Raw genomic sequence first — 12021 nt, 5'->3', positions numbered from 1 at the left:
ACACGAGGAACGGTGCTACACACAATCAAACTAGAGTAGCCCTTCTCCAGCCAGTGATTGTCTTACCAGCCACTCTGTCACTCCTTCCTTTGTACTCAACCTTTTAAAGTTGTGTTGCTGAAATGAAGAAAGGCATAAGTTATAACTGATATGGCCTATCAGCGATATTACTGTGAGAGGTTCCTAAACCTCCGCCATGTCTTTTCTAAAACACTATTTGACCTTGCGTCAACAAGGTGGTACAGGCTACTGGGTTGTTACATGTTTATTATTCTCTGCGCATTTAAATGCAGTATTGCGTTCCTTCGCCCGCCTTGTGGTTGTATGCGAGGCCTTGCAGTCGGCTGTGATTTACATAAAACTTTTAATTTCCATAAACTCATCAGATGCCTCTAGCTAAAGCAGACTAATTTATTTTTCCTTTTGTCGTTCTGTTGCCCTTGACTGTATTGTGTTATACAGTAGCTGCTGATACGTACACAATCAAATGGCTGGCGGCTGCAGTGCTTGGTTGAGAGGCGGCCTGCTTGGTTGTTGGGCTCCCTGCTGGGTTGTCAGTGTTGGTAAAATAGGAAGTATGCTGTCTGTTGTTACCAGGAGGATGTTTGCTGAATATTTCATTCCGCTCTAATGACCTCCTTGGACACATGTTGTCCACAAACTCTGACTCTGGGCCACACTTCCTCAAGTCTCATTGGCCAGTTAATTATTGAACTTTGTGCCCTTTAGAGTCTAATTCCGTTCTCTTGATCGGGTAACCATCCGCATTGAGTTGAGGTTGACAATCTCTGTCATATCCAAGCTATGTTGATAAACATTAGTATTCACCTTTATTTTCCTAACACATTTACATGTACAGGAATTTAACTTGGTGAAATGGTACTGCCACAAACAATATACAGGCAGATAAACTATCTCCGCCTCAATGTAAGAGCACACTAATATATATATATACACACAAAAGATATATAGACAAACTAGCTCCGCCTCAATGTAAGAGCACGGAGTATACAATATACAGTTGAAGTCGGACGTTTACATACACCTTAGCCAAATACATTTAAACTCAGTTTTTCACAATTTATTACATTTAGTCCTTGTAAAAATCCCCTGTCTTAAGTCAGTTAGGTTCACCACTTTATTTGAAGAATGTGAAATGTCAGAATAATAGATTTATTTCAGCTTTTATTTCTTTCATCACATTCCCAGTGGGTCAAAAGTTTACATACCCTCAATTAGTATTTGGTAGCGTTGGGTCAAATGTTTCGGGTAGCCTTCCACAAGCTTCCCACAATAAGTTGGGTGAATTTTGGCCCATACCTCCTGACAGAGCTGGTGTAACTGAGTCAGGTTTGTAGGCCTCCTTGCACGCACACACTTTTTCAGTTCTGCCCACAAATGTTCTATAGGATTGAGGTCACGGTTTTGTGATGGCCACTCCAATAACTTGACTTTGTTGTCCTTAAGCCATTTTGCCACAACGTTGGAAGTATGCTTGGGGTCATTGTCCATTTGGAAGACCCATTTGCGACAAAGCTTTAACTTCCTGACTGATGTCTTGAGATGTTGCTTCAATATATCCACATAATTTTACTTCCTCATGATGCCATCTATTTTGTGAAGTGCACCAGTCCTTCCTGCAGCAAAGCACCCCCACAACATGATGCTGCCACCCCCATGCTTCACGGTTGGGATGATGTTCTTCAGCTTGCAAGCCTCCCCATTTTTCCTCCAAACATAACGATAATCATTATGGGCAAACAGTTCTATTTTTGTTTCATCAGACCAGAGGACATTTTTCCAAAAAGTACGATCTTTGTCCCCATGTGCAGTTGCAAACTGTAGTCTAGCTTTTTTGAACAGTGGCTTCTTCCTTGCTGAGCAGCCTTTCAGGTTATGTCGATATAGGACTCGCTTTACTGTGGATATAGATACTTTTGTACCTGTTTCCTCCAGCATCTTCACAAGGTCCTTTGCTGTTGTTCTGGGATTGATTTGCACTTTTGCACCAAAGTACGTTCATCTCTAGGAGACAGAATGAGTCTCCTTCCTGAGCGGTATGACGGCTGTGTGGTCCCATGGTGTTTCTACTTGCGTACTATTGTTTGTACAGATGAACGTGGTACCTTCAGGCGTTTGGAAATTGCTCCCAAGGATGAACCAGACTTGTGGAGGTCTACAATTTTGGCTGATTTCTTTTGATTTTCCCATGTTGTCAAGCAACAAGGCACTGAGTTTGAAGGTAGGCACTGAGTTTGAAGGTAGGCTTTGAAATACATCCACAGGTACACCGCCAATTGCCACAAATGATGTCAATTAGCCTATCAGAAGCTTCTAAAGCCATGACAAGATTTTCTGGAATTTTCCAAGCTGTTTAAAGGCACAGTCAACTTAGTGTATGTAAACTTCTGACCCACTGGAATTGTGATACAGTGAATTATAAGTGAAATAATCTGTAAACAATTGTTGGAAAAATGTCTTGTGTCATGCACAAAGTAGATGTCCTAAATGACTTGCCAAAACTATAGTTTGTTAACAATCAATTTGTGGAGTGGTTGAAAAATGAGTTTTAATGACTCCAACCTAAGTGTATGTAAACTTCCGACTTCAACTGTATATATACAATATACAAGATATACAGACAAACTAGCTCCACCTCAATCTGTAAATGGCCCATCCAACTACCTACCTCATCTCCATATTGATTTATTTACTTTATTGCTCTTTTGCACAGCAGTATTTCCAGAATTTCTACTTGCACATCATCTGCACATATCACTCCAGTGTTAATTTGCTAAATTGTAATTACTTCGCTACTATGGCTTATTTATTGCCTTACCTCCTTACGCCATTTGCACACATATAGACTTTTCTATTGTGTTATTGACTGTACTTTTGTTTATTCCATGTGTAACTCTGTGTTGTTGTTTGTATCACACTGCTTTGCTTTGTTTTATCTTGGCCAAGTCGCAGTTGTAAATGAGAACTTGTTCTGGCCTACCTGGTTAAATAAAGGTGAAATTTAAAAGAAATGTAAGAGCACGGAGTAAACAATATACAAGATATACAGACAACCTGAAGAAGCAGAGTTTACACAAATCAACATGCGGTATGTACAATCTTATGTAAGCTAAAAACTACAAGCTTCACTAAACACTAAGCTACGTTTTAAATTATGTATATGGAGATGTTTACCTTTATTGTTTTTAAATGTACTGGATGATGTGCGGTGGGAATGTCTATGACTTTGGTGCATATGAGGATGTGTAGAGAGTGCAAAGACCAATGTGCAGTTCTAGGAAGATGGTGCATAGTCCATGAATGAGAAGATCATCGTGAACCAGGTGGCGAGAGGTCATGATTGACCTGAACCATCCTCTGGTGTGCCTTCTTGGCGATTGCTGTGGTGTTGTCCTCCCACTTGAGGTTGTGGGAGATGATGGACCCCAGGAATTTGAATGTATCAGTCATGCGTACAGCTGAGCCATTGATTTCAAAGGGGAGAGATGGTGAAGGTTATTTCCTGAAGTCAATCACCATCTCCACAGTTGTGTATGCATTGGCCATGTTGCAGTGGCACCTCAACCATAGACATGCTGCAGCGGTTAGAGAGGACCTCTGTAGACAGTATGCTGAGGATGCACACACAGTCCAGACTGGGGAGGAGTGCTGCCATCTTGCCAAGATGAGTCACTGATGTTGATCTATTATGAGCATAGTGCTGGGGGGATGATTCCATACCATGTGCCACTTTCCAGAGTTGCCTGAAATGTACATCTCTTAGGAAGTCATTGATATAGAGTAAAGTGATACCATCATGGCATTGCTGCCTGCCACTCTGCACTTTGTTTCCTGTATGCTGTGTGCTATTCATGTTGAATAGCTAGCTATACCTTATTTACTGTGCCTCATTCTGTTTGATGTCAATAGGGCATCTCATTGTATGCGTTTGCTTTTCTATGTCCCTCTCTGTTGCTTTCTCTCCATTTCTCCCTCTCTTTCCCTGTCTTCTCTTTCGGCACCCCAGGCTACATTCTCTCCATCTCTCAGTCCTGTGCTCCATGTGAACATATTAAGACAATATTAAGACAATGTTACCAGACAGACGGCTAGAAAGTCATGCTCCAGAGTGTGGCTTCTCATTAAAAACCAGGGCTGTGTTTCCTTCGCTTCCATCTGAAAAGCCTGACCTTCCTGTTAATTGAAAAGGAGAATTCCGGATGAGTCTGGTAAAAAAATGTAGGGAAGAAGAAGTTGAACAGAAACGTTTAAAGTAATGCATGTGCCATGTTAGTATGCGGTGTCTAAAGTTTCTACATTTCTGACTCAGTGCCTCAGCGCTTTGATTGAGGTTAGTCTAGAAAGAGAATACTGATCACAGTTTTTTAGCCATGTGAACACATATTCTCAGAGAACATTGAGTATCTCAGTTGTATTAAAAGCTGTCTAATAACCAAACTCATATTCTGTAATACACTATGATGGCCTGATTAATTTGTCCACAACAAGATAGATACAGTCAAGTCTATTTCTCTGTGATTCCTCATCCTATCTCTTATATCTTACTGCATTGCTTTCCCTGGAACAATAGTGCCATCAATCTATCCTCAATTTAGGACAAGTTTCCAAGCATTGCCCTTGTTTGCAGCTATCTGTCTCTGTTATGTTTAAGTAAATGTTTTATTGGTTCCTGAAGATCAATCCTGGTGTTATTTCTCTGGTGTGTTTTATTGGTCGACCGCCGTTCAGAATTGACATTTCCGTTCCATAACCCCTTAAACTGAGGGCGGGACTGGTGCGTCAGGTATAGGCTGGCCCTTCCTAAATGTTACAAGACATCAAGCCATCCATTTTCCCTGACGTGGGGCACCCATCAATTTCAGCCTGAATGCCAGGCTCAGCTCATGAATATCTTTTGTTTCTTCAATTATTAATGGCTCAGGTTGGTATGTTGTGAAATAGCAATAGAGAATGTACACTCTTTGAATTACAGTAGGTACTGAAAAACTGAAAAACATTCTGAACTTACTACAAGACATGAAAGTCAATATAGCTAGAATATTATTTTGCAGGTGATTTTCTGTAAACAGATTAGTGATTTTCTAAAGCAGAACTTGAAGCAGTAACAAAACAGTGGCTGAACAGCTATTGGCTACCTGTCTATGAGGACAGTCAGTACGTGGACTGAATGGGTAGACTGAGAGCCCAGCTGTGTAGCTCAGAGCAGTCTGCTCTCAGTCTGTGTTCCCTGACCCATTAGAATGAGCCCAGTCTAGAAGGAACCATGGTTGGTGCAGAGGAGGGAAAAAGTCTGCTGTGATTACCTGGACAGATCTGTCTCTGCCAGCGGGGCCAATCACACCGTGGGGAAGGGAGGAGAGGGCGGTGTCTAAGACATCCTTCTTCCCCCGGCTTACCTGCCAAGCCTCAGTGAACACAGGCTGACTGTATCAGCAGGCTGCGGGCCGCAGGGCAGCCCTCAATACTCTGGGACAAGGTGGATGACTGAAACAGAGAAAAAGAAAGGGTTGGAGGTCGGATGATAAAGAGAGAGAGAGATTCAGGACAGCTAGCTTCTGGGCATCCTTGGGGATTGGCAGGCTGCCTGTTGGCCCTTTTCTCTCCCGTCTCATGCTGTGGTGAGATGTTATTTTGGAGGGAGTATTGCAGGACTCCTGTCAGGGGCTTCTGTTTTGGAGCTTGTGACTGTGTCTGTTTTAGTGGCTGGGTGTCTCAACAGTGCCACTGTTCTGTTCCACTCTCCTTAGCCCTCTGTCTGTTGATCCAGTGAACTCTTCCCCTTCTCAGGGGTAAAAAGGGTAAAAAGTACTCTTCCCCTTCTCAGTCTCTATGGATAAAAAGTACTCTTCTCAGTCTCTATGGGTAAAAAGTACTCTTCTCAGTCGCTATGGGTAAAAAGTACTCTTCTCAGTCGCTATGGGTAAAAAGTACTCTTCTCAGTCGCTATGGGTAAAAAGTACTCTTCTCAGTCGCTATGGGTAAAAAGTACTCTTCCCCTTCTCAGTCTCTATGGGTAAAAAGTACTCTTCCCCTTCTCAGTCTCTATGGGTAAAAAGTATTCAACTGTGTACTGCAACCTCTGGAAGTGTTCTGTACAGGTAACTGACAAAATAACAGACATTTTGAGCAATTGAGGGATACTAAGTATATTGAAGCAGGTGCTTCCACAGGTGTGGTTCCTGAGTTAATTAGGCAATTAACATCCCATCATACTTAGGGTCATGTATAAAAATGCTGGGTAGGCCATTATTTTGGCTACCGTGGCTATGCCCCCATAAGATGACAATGCACCCATCCACAGGGCACGAGTGGTCACTGAATAGTTTGATGAGCATGAAAACGATGTAAACCATATGCTATGGCCGTCTCAGTCACCAGATCTCAACCCAATGTAACACTTATGGAAGATTCTAGAGCAGCGCCTGAGACAGCGTTTTCCACCACCATCAACAAAACACCAAATGATTGAATTTCTCGTTGAAGAATGGTGTCACATCCCTCCAATAGAGTTTCAGACACTTATAGAATCTATGTCAAGGTGCATTTAAACTGTTCTGGCTCGTGGAGGCCCAAAGCCCTATTAAGACACTTTATGTTGGTGTTTCCTATATTTTGGCAGTTACCTGTACCTGTACTGAGCCCTTAGATGCACTTTCCATGCAGCTGTAATGAAGCAGAGACCCGGGAGGGAGAAGTGAGAGAAGGTAGGAGCATCACAGCTCTGTGAGGAAAATGCTTTCTGGCAGCGATGATGTCTGCACCCTCTCACTATACTGATGAGGTCGTTACTGTGAGCCAGGCCGTAACTGCTCCCATGAAGCATACTGGCAACCAACTCAATCTGTCTGTGTTTGTGGCCCGTGTGTCTTCCTAGCTCGTATGAACAAACTGCTTCATCATAACTGTTGATTAAGATCATTCATTTCAGGCCGTGGAGGGATGCCTTTCCTCTCTGGTGTTTATGTGGCCCACTGACAGTAAGTACACCATCAGTCTGGGCCTGATTACACATCGTTAAGGCCAGTGGAGGAGACTGATAGGCCCGTTGGCCCAATTTGCTATCCACTGTGACACTAATTGTCCATCTGGTTGAGGGGCTATAGCCCAGGGTAGTGGTATGGGTAGACTCTGGTCAGGAAGGGTTATTGGGCTGTACATTCATAGAGACAGGGGGGACATCTTCATTGTCTAAAGTGGCTTCCTCCCCTCGTCTCCTCTCCTTCATCTGAACTAATCTTATAACACAGGTTAGGTGAAAGCAACCTGGTAGGTGTCTGTTGGGAATTTGCTTCACCTGCCCGCTCATTCTAATCAGTGCAAAGCAAGGAACGGAGATGGACAGAGGAAGCCATTGTAGACAATTGAGATGCACCCAACGTTTCCTCTGCTGTCCAAAAAAGGAACAGTCATTCTTCCCAGAGATGCAGATGGGGCTGTTGTTATTGTCTGTCCATGGGGACTGTGAGAAGAGTGGTTCTGACAGCAGACTGACAGTAGATGGAGTCTGACAGGCCCTGCAGTGCTTGAAGGGAAAATGTAATCTGTCTGGGACAGAATTACATTACATTAGATTTGTGCCACCATGTTCTTGCCAGTAATGGCCTGTTTAGGAAATGAACAAGCCCCACACTCAATAACTACCCATATTGGCTGGCTGGGAATTCTTGACAGGGATGAAGGCTTGAGCCTCATCACCACACAGCCTGAATGGACTGCTGTAAATAGCCTGTCAAGATAGGATAAGACTGTACATCCAGAGTCTTTGTGCAGTGTTGATCTGCTAAACCTATTATGCACTTATTGTGGAAAGGACAATCCTGTCTGATTAATGGTCTGGCGGAGGAGACAGAGAATTACTACACATGCCTATTCAACATGTTTAATCACTGTTTAGCTGGGCTCAATCTTTTTTTTCTATATTAGATGTTATTTGTCAACACAATCTGCATTCAATGGAGAGTTCTTTTCACTAGGAGCTGTACAACTGCAGGTGTCCAGTCTGGTCATCTGGTCATGGTAGTGTGTCTGTCTCACCTTGGCAACGGTGAAAAGAAGAAAAGGCGCCCCAACAAACCAGTTAGAGAGTGAGGGAGGGGCTTACCGCTAGATATACATCTCAGACAATTACCCATGAGACTTGATCTTGCTGCCAGGCTCTCTTTAAAGCTGATATTAGCATTGGTCTGGATACTCCATGTTTTCATCCATCCCATCTAAAGAAGTTGTCTAAGTCTGATGGATCATGGGAAATGGCCTTTTGTCAGTGTGTGTACGTAGTATTTACTATTCCCCCAGTCACTCTCAGCAGGCGGGCTAGGAGGAGTGGCTCTCCACAGCAGACATGATGGATGCTGTGTGGTTTAGCGGTGAGCATATAGTGGGACTCATGTTGCAGTTGTCATAGGAGACATGGAGCATCTGTCCGATGGCTCTGGCTGTATGGTTAACCTGATGGTTAACATGCCTGTGTGTCTAGCAGACGAGCACCGAGAGACAGCCAGGGGACTGTTATGGATGGTATGTCCTCATGACCAATCTTCAATGTATAACGTTCCCTTGTCATCTTCAATTTGCTCTCTGGATCAGGTGAAATAACTCAACTATCTCTTAATTGATCTGAGTGAACACATTGCTACTTCTATTTTGTTGACACTATTTGTGTGTCCTCACTGGACATCACTAGGCTCTGTGGCTGGGTGTATTGAGTGATGAAACTCTGCACCGTCAGCCTCTCAAGGCAAATGCTTTCCAGCCTGTTCCATTAAATTGCCATTACACCCTGATGCACTGATAAAACTAAGCAGATCCAAATGGGCTCTCTCAGTCCTCCTCTCTCAGTCCTCCTCTCTCAGACTGACACAACAACGCGGTGAACTGCACTAAACAGGGAGTACATTAATATACCCCAGTATTGCCTCGCTCAACCACATTTTCTGTCTTTTTTATTGGAAGCAATTCGCTATGAAATGTGCAGGTCCCGTCCAGGTTATAGAGAGCAAATGTCTGACTTGACAATTGATTTCTATGATGTACTGTAAATCCAGGAGTGCTGAGGAATTACATGCAGTAAACAGAGTTAAAAGGCTCGTTAACATCCGGTGTTGAGGAGGACTATGATAGGTGACCTTGTAAAAAGCATAATAAGATCATGCTCTCACGTGTCAAGTTTCATGTGAATCCCCCTGTTATCAAAGTGGAAAACTGTAGTGATGGAGTGCTCGACAGAGTGATATCTATTGGTAGGATGTAGGACATACCCTAACTGAGGAAATAATTGATCAGCATTAATCAACGCTTTAATCCAAAACATTTTAAGCCACAGTTAGATATACTGGATAGTACAGGAATTTAATTCAGATGTGCCAAATATTGATATGCCATCGTTGTGTTAGGGTTTGGGAGCAACTACAGCTCTGTGGTTGAGCAAGCTGCTAAGCTGTTTTTCAGCCATCTGGTTGTTTCACTTCTCATCAGCAGCTCTGTACTCTGCACTGCTGCAATGTCTGGATCGGATGTCACCTCTCTGCTTTTCTGCACCAGACAGGAGCCCCGTGTACATCACAGCCAACCATACACCACGTTTGTGTTTGTACAATACTGTATGTCTTCATGATCTCTCTCTTTCTCTCCATCTATCTTTTTCTGTCGTCTCTAAGCCCTCCTCAGTCTTTTCATAAGAAATGTCTTGAGCAGTGAGCCCAACAACCTCATGCGTATTTTCTGGGTTTCTTATTCCACGTAGTCAAACAAAGCTTTTTATCTCCACTTTATTATCCACATCATACAGATGCAAACGTTTCTGTCTGGCTGTCAGATCCTGTTCTCTCACTCCTGTCATATCATCCACTGCATTAATATATTGTTTTGGATCACAAACTGACTGAGTGCCATTGGTGGGCATTTTAATCATTCTGAGCATGACTCAACAAGTTCATGGTTAGAACCATAGAATTAGGAATTAGAATAATAATAGCATTTGAATAGTATCTCTATGGTTAGATCAGTCTGTTGGATCTTCAACTGAGACAATTAGACCATGCCTGGTTAATCACAACAGAGAAAGAGAGAGGGGTGAGGGGGGTCAGTCCTTGAGTACAGTACCATCACTTTAAATTGATGGAAGTTTGTAACCTATACTTAAGCAGCAGTTTACATTATTCTTAGCAGTACAGTCAGAATTGTATCCCATAACTTGTACTTGTAAAGTGAATAGTATGACAAGATGCCTTGGCGTTCCTCTCCTTTGTTCCAGCATATGCTTCAGTGTAATCTGATTGATCCTAGCGTCAGTTAGAATCAAGGGCAGCCAGGTCCGGATAAAACGCATCTCACACTCTCAGTAGATGAAAGGGTCCAGACTGGGCCTCTGTCGCAGGGACCGGCGTAAGGTGTGCTCATGCCAAGGCTGGGGATTTCCCTTACTCAACGTGATTAGAGCTAGAGAGGAAGTCTTCAAAGTGGCGCATGCACAGTGACTGATGGAGTACACTACTGATCTACAATGCAGATGTACACCTGATATATGAGAGGATTTTGATAAAGAGTTTGGGGATTTGGGATATCTTGGTACTCCTGGTTGAACTGTGCTGAGTTTAGTGTATTCGTCCCATTGTGTGATAACGGAGATGATTCCAAATGGACCCCCACTGTCCTTTTCCCTCTCTCTGACTGCAGTAATGGAAATGATCCATTGCAGGCTTTAAATGCTCACAGTCCTCACTCAATTCTGTACTGATTGCCTGCACAGAACAATAAAAATTCATGATGGTCTTTGCCTCAGGTGAGTGTTGGAAATTTGCAGAATTTCATTGTAATGTTCCCGAGGGCTGCAGTGCTAAAATGTCATTTCAGTTTGAATCGTTTCCCCAGACCTATGAGGCTTGCCTTGTGCAGAGCAATAGAAAGGAACAGTTACCAGTGTTATTATCTAGCCCAGCCCCATTACACTAAGGTTGTGTCCTGATCTGGGTGCTTCCACCTCAGATCTTTGTGTTCAAGCCATTCAATGACTTCATGTTGCTGTGTAACTATGTCAGTTCACTGCTAACAACCTGTCTCGTTGAACTATTTGATTTGAAGATTCAGATACGAATCCAATCAGTTTGTTGCTCACTGAAAATCTGCACCTCCTTTACCGTGGTGGGAGTCGGCCAATTACGCACGGCTGAAATGCGGTCACTTTCCATCTCCACCCGTGACGTGGAAATGCGGTATCCTAGGAAGGAGACGGACTGTTGGAAGAACAGACATTTCTCAGCCTTGACTTACAGGTCATGCTCCAACAGTCAACCAAGCACCTTGCGCACCAGGGACACATGCTCGGCGCGTGTAGTGGAGTATATCAGAATGTCATCGAAATACACCACTACACCCTGCCCGTGCAGGTCCCGGAAAATCTCCTCTACAAATGCCTGGAAGACTGATGGAACATTCATCAACCCGTACGGCATGACGAGGTACTCATAGTGCCCAGAGGTGGTACTAAATGCCGTCTTCCACTCGTCCTCCTCCCGGATACGCACCAGATTGTAAGCGCTCCTGAGATCCAATTTTGTGAAGAAGCGCGCCCCGTGCATTGACTCGATCGCACTGGCTATGAGAGGCAGCGGGTAGCTGTACCTCACAGTGATCTGATTGATACCTCGATAGTCAATACACGGGCGCAGACCTCCATCCTTCCTCTTCACAAAAAAGAAACTTGAGGAGGCAGGTGAAGTGGAAGGCCGAATGTATCCCTGCCCCAGAGATTCGGAGACATATGTTTCCATAGCCGCAGTCTCCTCCTGTGACAGAGGATACACGTGACTCCTGGAAAGTGTTGCGTCTACCAGGAGATTTATCGCACAATCCCCCCCGTCGATGGAGTGGTAGTTGAGTCGCATTCTTCTTACAGAAGGCGAGAGCCAAATCGGCATATTCTGAGGGGATGCGCACGGTGGAGACCTGGTCTGGACTCTCCACCGTAGTTGCACCGATGGAAACACCTACACACCTCCCCGA

Source organism: Salvelinus namaycush, chromosome 41, assembly GCF_016432855.1.
Source record: "Salvelinus namaycush isolate Seneca chromosome 41, SaNama_1.0, whole genome shotgun sequence".
NCBI lineage: Eukaryota > Metazoa > Chordata > Actinopteri > Salmoniformes > Salmonidae > Salvelinus > Salvelinus namaycush.
This window is presented reverse-complemented; position numbering follows the sequence as displayed.